An 11,362-nucleotide genomic window follows, 5' to 3' on the forward strand; every position below is an offset into this window, starting at 1 on the left:
TCATTTTATACTCATGCTTCCTGGGGTAAAAGCTGGATGGGGTGGGCCAGCCTCTTCCTCTCTAATTCCCTGTCTCACCAGCTACCACTAAAGAGTGCTTGCTGTTTGCCAGCCCTGTCCTAACGCATTGTCTCATTACATCACATGAGGAATTGATTATATGCCCTTCTTCTTGGACTTCCCTGATAGCTCAGCTGGTAAAGAATGCACCTGCAATGCAGGAGATCCCGGTTCAATTCCTGGGTTGGGAAGATCCACTAAAGATGGGATAGGCTACCCACTCCAGTATTCTTGGGATTCCCTGGTGGCTCAGCTGGTAAAGAATCTGTCTGCAATGTGGGAGACCTGGGTTTGATCCCTAGTTTGGGAAGATCCCCTGGAGAAGGGAAATGCTACCCACTTCAATATTCTGGCCTGAATAATTCCATGGACTGTATAGTCCATGGGGTCACAAAGAGTCAGACACGACTGAGTGATTTTCACTTTCACGCTTTCTTACCTGGCAGAAGAGAAAACCAAAACTGAAATGGATTAACTGAGTTGTCCAAAGTCATGATTCAGGGGTAGAGCTGAGATTTGAATTCAGGTCTGTCTGACTCCAAAGCCTGTTCTTATAACTTCTACATGGACACCTCTGACGACGACTACTGTTTCCTTCCCTTCATTCACTTACAGGAAGTCCCCTACATATGAAACTTCAACTTGAGGACTTTCAAAGACGCAAATGTGCATCTGGTGCCAGCAAGGGACCAGAACCTGTGCCATCAACGTCAGACGTGAGTGAAAGTGCAGCTTGCCGTCTGTCTCCTATTGCTGACCATCCTTCAGCTCTGCCATCTCCCACGTCCTCTCCCTCCTCCAGTCAGTCACTCTTCTTGCCTGTTCACTTGATGCCAATCACTGCATCTTAGCTGTTGTACTGATTAAAGTACAACAAGGAACTGTGTTGTAAGATTAAACATGTTTATTTTTTGTGTTTTTATGTATTATTTGTGTGAAAAGTATTATAAACCTATTCTAGTACAGTGCTATATAGCTGGTTGCTTTAGTTGGGCACCTTGGCTAACTCTGTTGGACTTACAAACAAATTGGACTTCTGAATGTGTTCTCGGAAAGGAATTTGTTCATATGCAGGGGACTTACGGTATTTAATATTTTGTGCCTGGCACAGGGTCACACTAGGCCAGAATCTCCCACAGGATGAGGCTGGGTTGAAAATAGGCATCAGGAGAGACTTAATTCAAGTAAAGGGACAAATGATCCCTAGGTACCCACCAGTGACTCCAAGCGAGAGAGCTTCCAGAGACCCAGTTTGCTTAGCTCTCTGTTCTCCTGAGCTGCTGGGTTCTTTCTGAATCCATCTTTCCTGCTCAGGAAACATGAGGACCAGACCACTCCGGCCAGACTCTGGGAGAGGGCCTGGGGTGAGATAAGAGATGCACAACCCATGAGAGGCGCCTGAGCTGCCCAGAGGGCTAGGCAGGAAATCACCCTTTCCTTGGGGCTGAGAGGGGAATGACTCAGGGCTGACGGGTGGGAGTTCCGTTTTTGCAGCCCAGGCAGGCTGCAGCGAAGCCTGTTGGGCAAAGCGCTTGGGTTTGCCTTCCCCGTAGCCGCCAGCCTAATGAGGCTTTAAGAGGCATGCCTTGGCCCTCCTTCTTCTGCTTTCCATCATTTCCCTGGAAACAAGTTTGTGCTGCTGGTCTGGTCTCTTGCTCCAATGCTTATCCAACCCCGGCCAGCCTCTGTGGGAATGCAGCTGCTGACAGAGGTGGTGAGGACCACAGCTAGACAGGACTGGGGCAGGTGGGGCTGCGAAGCCAGGCACTTTGGCTTGAAGGTCTTATTTGCAGTGGCATCCTGGGTCCTATGGTACCAAGTGGACATGTGAGCTCTCCTGCTGGGGAGGATACCCTTGGGGCCTGCCCTTAGCCCAGGACCTGGTATGCAGTATGGAATCAAAGTATTGGTGTTGGATTTGCAAGCTTGTATTAGGGGACAGGGAAGGCCTGCATGCTGCATGCAGTCCATGGGATCGCAAAGAGTTGGAGATGACTTAGTTACTCAACAACAACAACAACAATCATACCTCAGCTGGGCCCTTTCTCCTGTGCCAGCGAAGCACCATAGTACTGTGGCTAACAGAAAGATTCTGGATCCAAAATTCTCAGTTGGAATCCTAACTCTGCCATTTACTAACTGCCAGACTCTGGTTAAGTTACTTAACCTCTCAGACTTGTCTTTTCTGTTAAATGGGAATGATAATAATAGTACCAACCTAATAGGGTTGTTGAAGATTAAAGGAATTAATATATGCCAAGTTCTTGGGACAGTGCCTGGCAACTAAGTATCATGTAAGTTGTTGTTCAATCAATAAGTTGTGTTGGACTCTTTGCGACCCCATGGACTGCAGCATGCTAGGCTCCTCTGTCCTCCACTGTCTCCCAGAGTTTGCTCAAATTCATGTCCATTGAGTCAGTGATGTTATCTAACCATCTCATCCTCTGCCAGCCCCTTCTCCTTCTGCTTTCTATCTTTCCCAGCATCAGAGTCTTTTCCAATGAGTTGGCTCTTTGCATCAAATAGTCAAAGTATGGGAGCTTCAGCTTGAGCATCAGTCCTTCCAATGAATATTCAGAGTTGATTTCCTTTAGGAGTGACTGGTTTAATCTCCTTGCAGTCCAAGGGACTCTCAAGAGTCTTCTCCAACACCACAGTTCAAAAGCATCAATTTTTCGACACTCAGCCTTCTTTATGTTTCAACACTCATATCCGTACATGACTACCAGAAAAAACATAGTTTTGACTATATGGACCTTTGCTGGCAAAGTCATATCTCTGCTTTTTTTTTTTTTTTAATTTCTTTCTTTTTTTAAAAAATTAATTTATTTTTTAATTGAAGGATAATTGCTTTACAGAATTGTGTTGGGTTTTGCCAAACATCAATATAAGTATACATATGTCCCCTCCCTCCTGAACCTTCATCCCATCTCCCTTACCATCACACCCCTCTTGGTTGTTACAGAGCTCTGGTTTCAGTTCCTAGAGTCATACAGCAAATTCCCATTGGCTATCTATTTTACATATGGTAATGTAAGTTTCCTTCCTTGCTCCCCTGTGTGTCCGTAAGTCTGTTCTCTCTGTCTATGTCTGCATTCAATTCAGTTCAGTCGCTCAGTTGTGTCCGACTCTGCGACCCCATGAATTGCAGTACACCAGGCCTCCCTGTCCGTCACCAACTCCCAGAGTTCACTCAAACTCATGTCCATCGAGTCAGTGATTTCATCCAGCCATCTCATCCTCTGGTGTCCCCTTCTCCTCCTGCCCCCAATCCCTCCCGGCATCAGAGTCTTTTCCAATGAGTCAACTCTTTGTATGAGGTGGCCAAAGTACTGGAGTTTGAGCCTCAGCATCAGTCCTTCCAGTGAACACCCAGGACTGATCTCCTTTAAGATGGACTGATCTCCTTTAAGATGGACTGGTTGGATCTCCTTGCAGTCCAAAGGACTCTCAAGAGTCTTCTCCAACACCACAGTTCAAAAGCATCAATTCTTCAGTGCTCAGCTTTCTTCACAGTCCAACTCTCACATCCATACATGACCACTGGAAAAACCATAGCCTTGACAAGATGGACCTTTGTTGGCAAAGTAATGTCTTTGCTTTTGAATATGCTATCTAGGTTGGTCATAACTTTTCTTCCAAGGAGTAAGCGTCTTTTAATTTCATGGCTGCAATCACCATCTGCAGTGATTTTGGAGCCCAAAAAAATAAAGTCTGACACTGTTTCCACTGTTTCCCCATCTGTTTTCCATGAAGTGATGGGACCAGATGCCATGATCTTAGTTTTCTGAATGTTGAGCTTTAAGCCAACTTTTTCACTCTCCTGTTTCACTTTCATCAAGAGGCTTTTGAGTTCCTCTTCGCTTTCTGCCATAAGGGTGGTGTCATGTGCATATCTGAGGTTATTGATATTTCTCCTGGTAATCTTGATTCCATTGCTGCTCTGCAAATAATTTCATCAGTACCATCTTTCTAGATTCCATATATATGTGTTGCTGCTACTGCTGCTAAGTCGCTCAGTTGTGTCTGACTCTGTGCGGCCCTATAGACGGCAGCCCACTAGGCTCCTCTGTCCCTGGGATTCTCCAGGCAAGAATACGGGAGTGGGTTGTGTTAGTATACAATATTTGTTTTTCTCTTTCTGACTTACTTTTCTGTATAATAAGATCCACCTCATTAGAACTGACTCAAATGTGTTTCTTTTTATGGCTGAGTAATATTCCATCATGTATATATATATATATATATATATATATATATATATATACATACACCATAGCTTCTTTATCCATTCATCTGTTGATGGACATCTAGGTTGCTTCTGTGTTCTAGCTATTGTAAATAGTGCTGCGATGTACACTGGGGTACATGTGTCTTTTTCAATTTTGGTTTCCTCAGGGTATATGCCTAGTAGTGGGATTACTGGGTCATATGGTGGTTTTATTCCTGGTTTTTAAAGGAATCTCCATACTGTCTTCCATACTAGCTGTATCAGTTACATTCCCACCAACAGTGCAAGAGAGTTCCCTTCTCTCCACACCCTCTCCAGCATTTATTATTTGTAGACTTTTAGGTGATGGCCATTCTGATTGGGTGTGAGGTGATATCTCATTGTAGTTTTGATTTGCATTTCTCTAATAATTAGTGATGTTGAGCATCTTTTCATGTGTTTGTTAGCCATCTGTATGTCTACTTTGGAAAAAGTCTGTTTAGGTCTTCCCCCCACTTTTTGATTGAGTGTACCTCTGCTTTTTAATACGCTGTCTAGGTTTGTTCTAGCTTTCCTTCTGAGCAGCAAGTGTCTTAATTTCATGGCTGCAGTCATCATCCATAGTGATTTTGGAGCCCAAGAAAATAAAATCTGTTGCTGCTTTTACTTTTCCCTCTTCTATTTGCCTTAAAGTGAAGGAGAGGATGCCATGGTCTTAGTTATTTTTTAATGTTGAGTTTAAAGCTGTTTTTTGTTCTTTTAGTGACTGGCACTTCCAGTAACCCAATCATGTAAACAGAAGTGTGGCAACCATCCTAGACTCCTTCCCTTTCCTTCCACACCCTTATTCATCGCCTGCTCGGTCTTTCACCCGAGAATTTCTTCCAGCTCATCACCACACCGTCACATCTCCACTCTCTCCCTCTCTTTTTTAATAGCTTTATTGGGATATAATTCACATACCATAAAATTTGCCCAACTAAGTGTGTAGTTCAATGACTTTTAGTATACTTTAGTGTTTATATGAAAGTGTAGTCAATTTTAGATCATGTTTATCTCCTCAAAAAGAAATTCTGTATCTTTTAGCTCTTGCCTTTATATCCTTCCATCTTTCTCCCAGTCCTAAGCAACTTGCAATTTACTGACTGTCTCTAAAGACTTATCTGTTCTGGACTCTTCAAATAAATGGAATACAAACAAATACAATGTTAGTCTTTTTGTGACTGGTTTCTCTTAGTGTGGTATTTTCAACATTCATGCATGTTATAGAGTACATCAGTACTTCATTCCCTTTTAATGGCTGAATAATATTCAACTTTATGGATATATCATATTTTGTTTACCCTTTCATCAGCTGATAGGCATTTGGGTTGTTTCTACTTTGGGGCTAATATGAATAATGCTTCTACAAACATTCATGTACAGTTTCATGTAGGCCTGTGTTTCATTTCTCTTGGGTGTATACCTAGAAATGGAAGCGTCAGGTGCTATGGGAATTTTATGCTTAATTATTTGAGGAACTACTATTTTCCAAAGAGGCTGCACCATTTTACATTTCTACCAGCAATGTATGAGGGTTCTGACTTCTTCTTGCCAAGTTGTTATTGTTTGACTTTTGATTATAGCCATCATAGTAGATATGAAGTGGTATCTCCTTATAGCTTTTAAAAAAAGGTTTATTGTCGTGTGGTTGATTTATAGTGTTGTGTTAATTTCTGCTGTAAAGTGACTCAGTTACACATATTCTTTTTCAAATTTTTCCATTATGGTTTTCACAGGATATTGAATATAGTTCCTTGCACTATACAGAAGATTTTATTGTTTATCTATCCTATATATTTATAATAGTTTACATCTGCTAATCCCAAACTCCTAATCCTTCTCTCCCCCTACCCCACCAACTCTCCTTATAGTTTTGATTTGAATTTTCCTGATGACTAATAATGTTGAATATATTTTCATGTGCAAATGTCCATTCAGAGCCTTTGCTCACTTAAAAAATTGAAATATTTGTCTTTATTGTTGAGTTGTAATATTCAACAATGGGGCTGCCCAGGTGGCAGTGGTAAAGAAACTGCCTGCCAATGCACAAGACGAAAAAGCCATGGGTCACTCCGTGAGTCAGGAAGAGCCCCTGGAGTAGGAAACAGCAACCCACTCCAGTATTCTTGCCTGGAAAATTCCATGGAGAGAGGAGCCTGGTGGGCTACAGTCCATGGGGTCACAAAGAGTCGGACATGACTGAGCGACTGAGCGTTCCACACTTCTTTATATTGGGTTGGCCAAAAAGTTCATTTGGGTTTTTCTATAAGAGCTTATGGAAATATCTGAGTGAACTTTTTGACAAAGCCAATGTATTTTAGATATAAGTTCCTTATCAGTTATGTGCTTTGCTAATATTTTTCACCATTGTGTGTTTTGTCTTCTTGATAACGTCCTTTGATACCCCAAGGTTTTCAACTTTGATAAAGTCTAATCTATTTATTTTTAATTTTGTTACTTATACTTTTTGGGGTAATGAAGATTTACCCCTATGTTTTCTTTTAAGGATTTTATAGTTTCAGCTCTTGCATTTAGGTATTTGATTCAGTTTAAGTTTGTTTATGGTGTTTGGGTATAGGTCCAATTCATTCTTTTGCATGTGGCTATCACTTGGAAGGAAAGTTATGACCAACCTAGATAGCATATTGAAAAGCAGAGACATTACTTTGCCAACAAAGGTTCGTCTAGTCAAGGTTATGGTTTTTCCAGTGGTCATGTATGGATGTGAGAGTTGGACTGTGAAGAAAGCTGAGCACCGAAGAATTGATGCTTTTGAACTGTGGTGTTGGAGAAGACTCTTGAGAGTTCCTTGGACTGCAAGGAGATCCAACCAGTCCATTCTGAAGGAGATCAGCCCTGGGATTTCTTTGGAAGGAACGATGCTAAAGCTGAAACTCCAGTACTTTGGCCACCTCATGCGAAGAGTTGACTCATTGGAAAAGACTCTGATGCTGGGAGGGATTGGGGGCAGGAGGAGAAGGGGACGACAGAGAATGAGATGGCTGGATGGCATCACTGACTTGATGGACGTGAGTCTGAGTGAACTCCGGGAGTTGGTGATGGACAGGGAGGCCTGGCGTGCTGCGATTCATGAGGTGGCAAAGAGTCGGATACGACTGAGCGACTGATCTGATCTGATTCAGTTGTTCCAATGGTATTTGTTGAAGATTTTTCTTTCCCTATTGAATAGTTTCAGCACCTTTGTTAAAAAACTAGTTGAGAAAAAAACCAAAAACAACAAAAAAAGAAAAAAAAAAACCCCAAACTAGTTGACCATAGACACCTGAGTTACTTTCTAGACTCTCAATTCTATTCTGTTGATCTGTCTATCCTTACATCAGTACCACTAATTTTTCTTGCTTTGTAGTAATTTTTAGAAATTAAGAAGAATTATTCCTCCAAATTTGTTCTTTTTCAGCATTGTTTTTGCTAATCTGTGTCCCTTGCAGTTCTCATATGAATTTTAGAATCAGCTTGTCAATTTCTACTAAGAAGCCGGTTAGTATTCTGATGGGGATTGCATTGAATCTATAGATCAATTTGGGCAGTATTATTATCTTAACAATACTAAGTCTTCTAATTCATGAACATGAGATGTTTTTCCATTTATTTAGATGTGGCTTGATTTCTTTCAGTGATGTTTTATAGTTTTCAGGGTATGTTTTGCATGCCAAATTTACTCCTATGTATTTTATTCTTTTTAGTGCTAGTATAGGTGGAATTGTTTTCTTATTTTCATTTTCAGTTTGTTCATTGCAAGTGTATAAAATAAAACTGCATTTTGTATATAAATCTCGTGTTCTTCAACCTCACTGAACTCATTTATTGGTTCTAATAGTTTTTTTATTGGATTCCTTAGGATTTCCTGGATACATGATCATGTTATTCTCAAATAGGGACAGGTTTACTTCATCCTTTACAATTCGGATGCTGTTTATTTTTCTTGCACATCTGCTCTGGCTAGAACCTCCAGTACAGTGTTGAATAGAAGTAGGAAAAGAGATATATTTGTCTTGTTTCTTCCTTTTCTTAGGGGGAAAGCATTCATTAAGCATGACGTGGATTTTTGTAAATACCCTCTATAAGGTTGATGAGGTTTCTGTTTACTCTTAGTTTTAGTTTCTTTTTTTAAACATGAAAGTGTGTTGGATTTTGTCATATGCTTTTTCTGTGCCTATTAAGATGATCATGCATTCATATTATACTAACTAATTTTTGGATGCTAAACCAAGCTTGTAGACCTGGGATAAAGCCCATTTGGTTATGTTGTATAATCCTTTTTATATGTTGTTAGATTCTGTTTGCTACTATTTTCTTGAGAATTTTTGTGTCCATGTTCATAAGCTATATTGGCTCACTGTTTTCTTGTGATATCTTTGTCTGCTTTGGGTATCAGGGTAACACTGGTCTTACAGAATGAATTGGGAGCTATTCTTTCTCCTATTTTTGAAGAGTTTGTGAATAGTTTGTATTTATTTTTAAAGCATTTGGTAGAATTTAGCAGCGAAGTTATCTGGGCACGGGCTTTTCTTTGTAGGTTGCTTTCTTATTACTAATTTAATCTCTTTACTTGTCCTCAGTTCAGTTCAGTTGCTTAGTCGTGTCCAACTCTTTGCGACCCCATGAATTGCAGCACGCCAGGCCTCCCTGTCCATCACCAACTTCCAGAGTTCACTCAGACTCACGTCCATTGAGTCAGTGATGCCATCCAGCCATCTCATCCTCTGTCGTCCCCTTCTCCTCCTGCCCCCAATCCCCCCAAGCATCAGAGTCTTTTCCAATGAGTCAACTCTTCGCATGAGGTGGCCAAAGTACTGGAGTTTCAGTTTTAGCATCATTCCTTCCAAAGAACACCCAGGACTGATCTCCTTTAGGATGGACTGGTTGGATCTCCTTGCGGTCCAAGGGACTCTCAAGAGTCTTCTCTAACACCACAGTTCAAAAGCATCAATTCTTTGGCGCTCAGCTTTCTTCACAGTCCAACTCTCACATCCATACATGACTACTGGAAAAACCATAGCCTTGACTAGACGGACCTTTGTTGGCAAAGTAATGTCTCTGCTTTATTACTTGTCCTAAGTCTATTCAAAATGCCTATTTTTTCTTGAGTCAATTTTGGTAATTCCTGTCTTTCTAGGAGTTTGTGTATTTAAAAAAAATTATTTGTGTATGGCCTAACTGGTTCTTGATGCTGCGCGCACGGGCTTTCCTCAGTTGTGGTGAGTGGGGGCTACTCTCTAGTTGCGGTGCGGACTTCTCACTGCGGCGGCTTCTCTTGCTGTGAAGCACAGGCTCTAGCTGAGCAGGCTTCAGTAGGTGTGGCTCTCAGGCTTAGTTGCCCCACAACAAGTGGGATCTTCCTGGACCAGGACTGAACCCGTGTCCCCTACAGTAGAAACCTGGAATCTTAACCACTGGGCCACAAGCGAAGTTCCATTTATCTATTTTATTGAAGGTTTCTAATTTATAGGCATGTCTTCACTGTGTTCCTCTATAATCCATTCTGTACATATTTGCTAGTGATCTTTTAAAAAATGCAAAACTGATCATGACACACCCCTACATCCAGTTCTTTTATGGCTGACCTTTGCCCTAAGGATAAAGATCCATATTCTTAATAGTGCTTATAAGGTTCAGCACAGGCTGGCTTGTGTCACCTCTCTGGGGTCATTACCCTCACAGAGCAATGTTCTCACTTTGTTCCAGCCACAGGGAACTCTTTGCAGCTCTTGAACATACCAGATATTACAGGTGTTGTTTCCTCTGCCAGAGGTTTTCTTCTGTCAAGTTCTTGCTTCTTCTTCACGGCCCATATTAAAATGTCACTTTTTCTGGAAAAGCTTTCCTGACTGCATCTCCTTTCTATGTATCCCCCAGATCCCCCTCCTGCTCCTATAGCATACACCACTGTATTTTAGTTTGTTTACAGGATCTGTCATCCCACAAGGGCATCTTTGTCTATATGTTGGTCCCTATCAGAGATAAAGTTTTAATCCTTCCACCCTGGACCTGGAAATAGCCCTGCAATAGATCAGAAATGGAATTTCATCTAAGTAAATGCCATCTCCCCTAGCATGCATAGCCTCCCATTTACTCCAGTGAATTTCTTCTTCTTAAAGTCTCTCTTAGCACTCAAGTCTTTTTGGAGTACACCCCTCCCCCAACCTCCTGTATTTGTATATAATGTTATCAGCCGACACTTACTGAATACTACTTCCAAGGTTCAGTGCTGTGATCATATTCAGTGCTGACAACAGGGAGGTACCTATTACTAACTCCATTTTTCAGAGGAGAGAGCTGAAGCTCAGAGAGATTAAGTGAGTTGACCAAGGTCACACGGATAGTAAGTGATAAAACCAGGGCTTGGACATGGTCTGTGTGATCCCACAAACTATGCTGTTAACCACAATGTCATGCTATGTTATGGCTTCTTTGAGTTTATCTGATTCTCTGAAAAAATGTGAGAAGCAAGATGTCTTGTTTTTTAAGGAGCAGTGGGAGAGAAACCTGAGGCCAGCAGTGACAGATCAGAAGGGTGGGCAAACCTGAAGCCCACACAGCAGAGGGTAGTGATGTGGGCCTAGCTTTCAGGACAGGGAGCACCTCCCCAAACACCGAGAGACTCTGAAGAAGGCACAGGCATCCTGCTATGATTGACTGAAGCTGGAAATGACTTCTGCCTTCTTCCTTTGGGGCCCACAAGGTGGGCAGTACCAAGCCAGGGAAGGTTGCCTACAGACAAAAGTAATATGGGCGCACCAGACAGGCCAGACTCTGTCTGGTGCTCAGTCTGAACTGAGGCTGGGCTAGAGCCGATGCGGGGAGGGACTGTTTGGACAGAGCAGAGAATCCTAGACTGGCAGCTGTTTAGGGAGACATATTGGTAGTATAGGCTGGAGAACAGGGAAGAGACTAGGGGAAAACTGGGCTTCTCATTATGATAGTGACGTGAGGGAGTGATTATGAAGTGAAAGTCACTCAGTCGTGTCTGACTCTTTGCAACCCCATGGACTATACAATCCATGGAATTCTCCAGGCCAGAACACTGGA

The sequence above is a fragment of the Bos javanicus genome, chromosome 3 (assembly GCF_032452875.1).
Source record: "Bos javanicus breed banteng chromosome 3, ARS-OSU_banteng_1.0, whole genome shotgun sequence".
Lineage (NCBI taxonomy): Eukaryota > Metazoa > Chordata > Mammalia > Artiodactyla > Bovidae > Bos > Bos javanicus.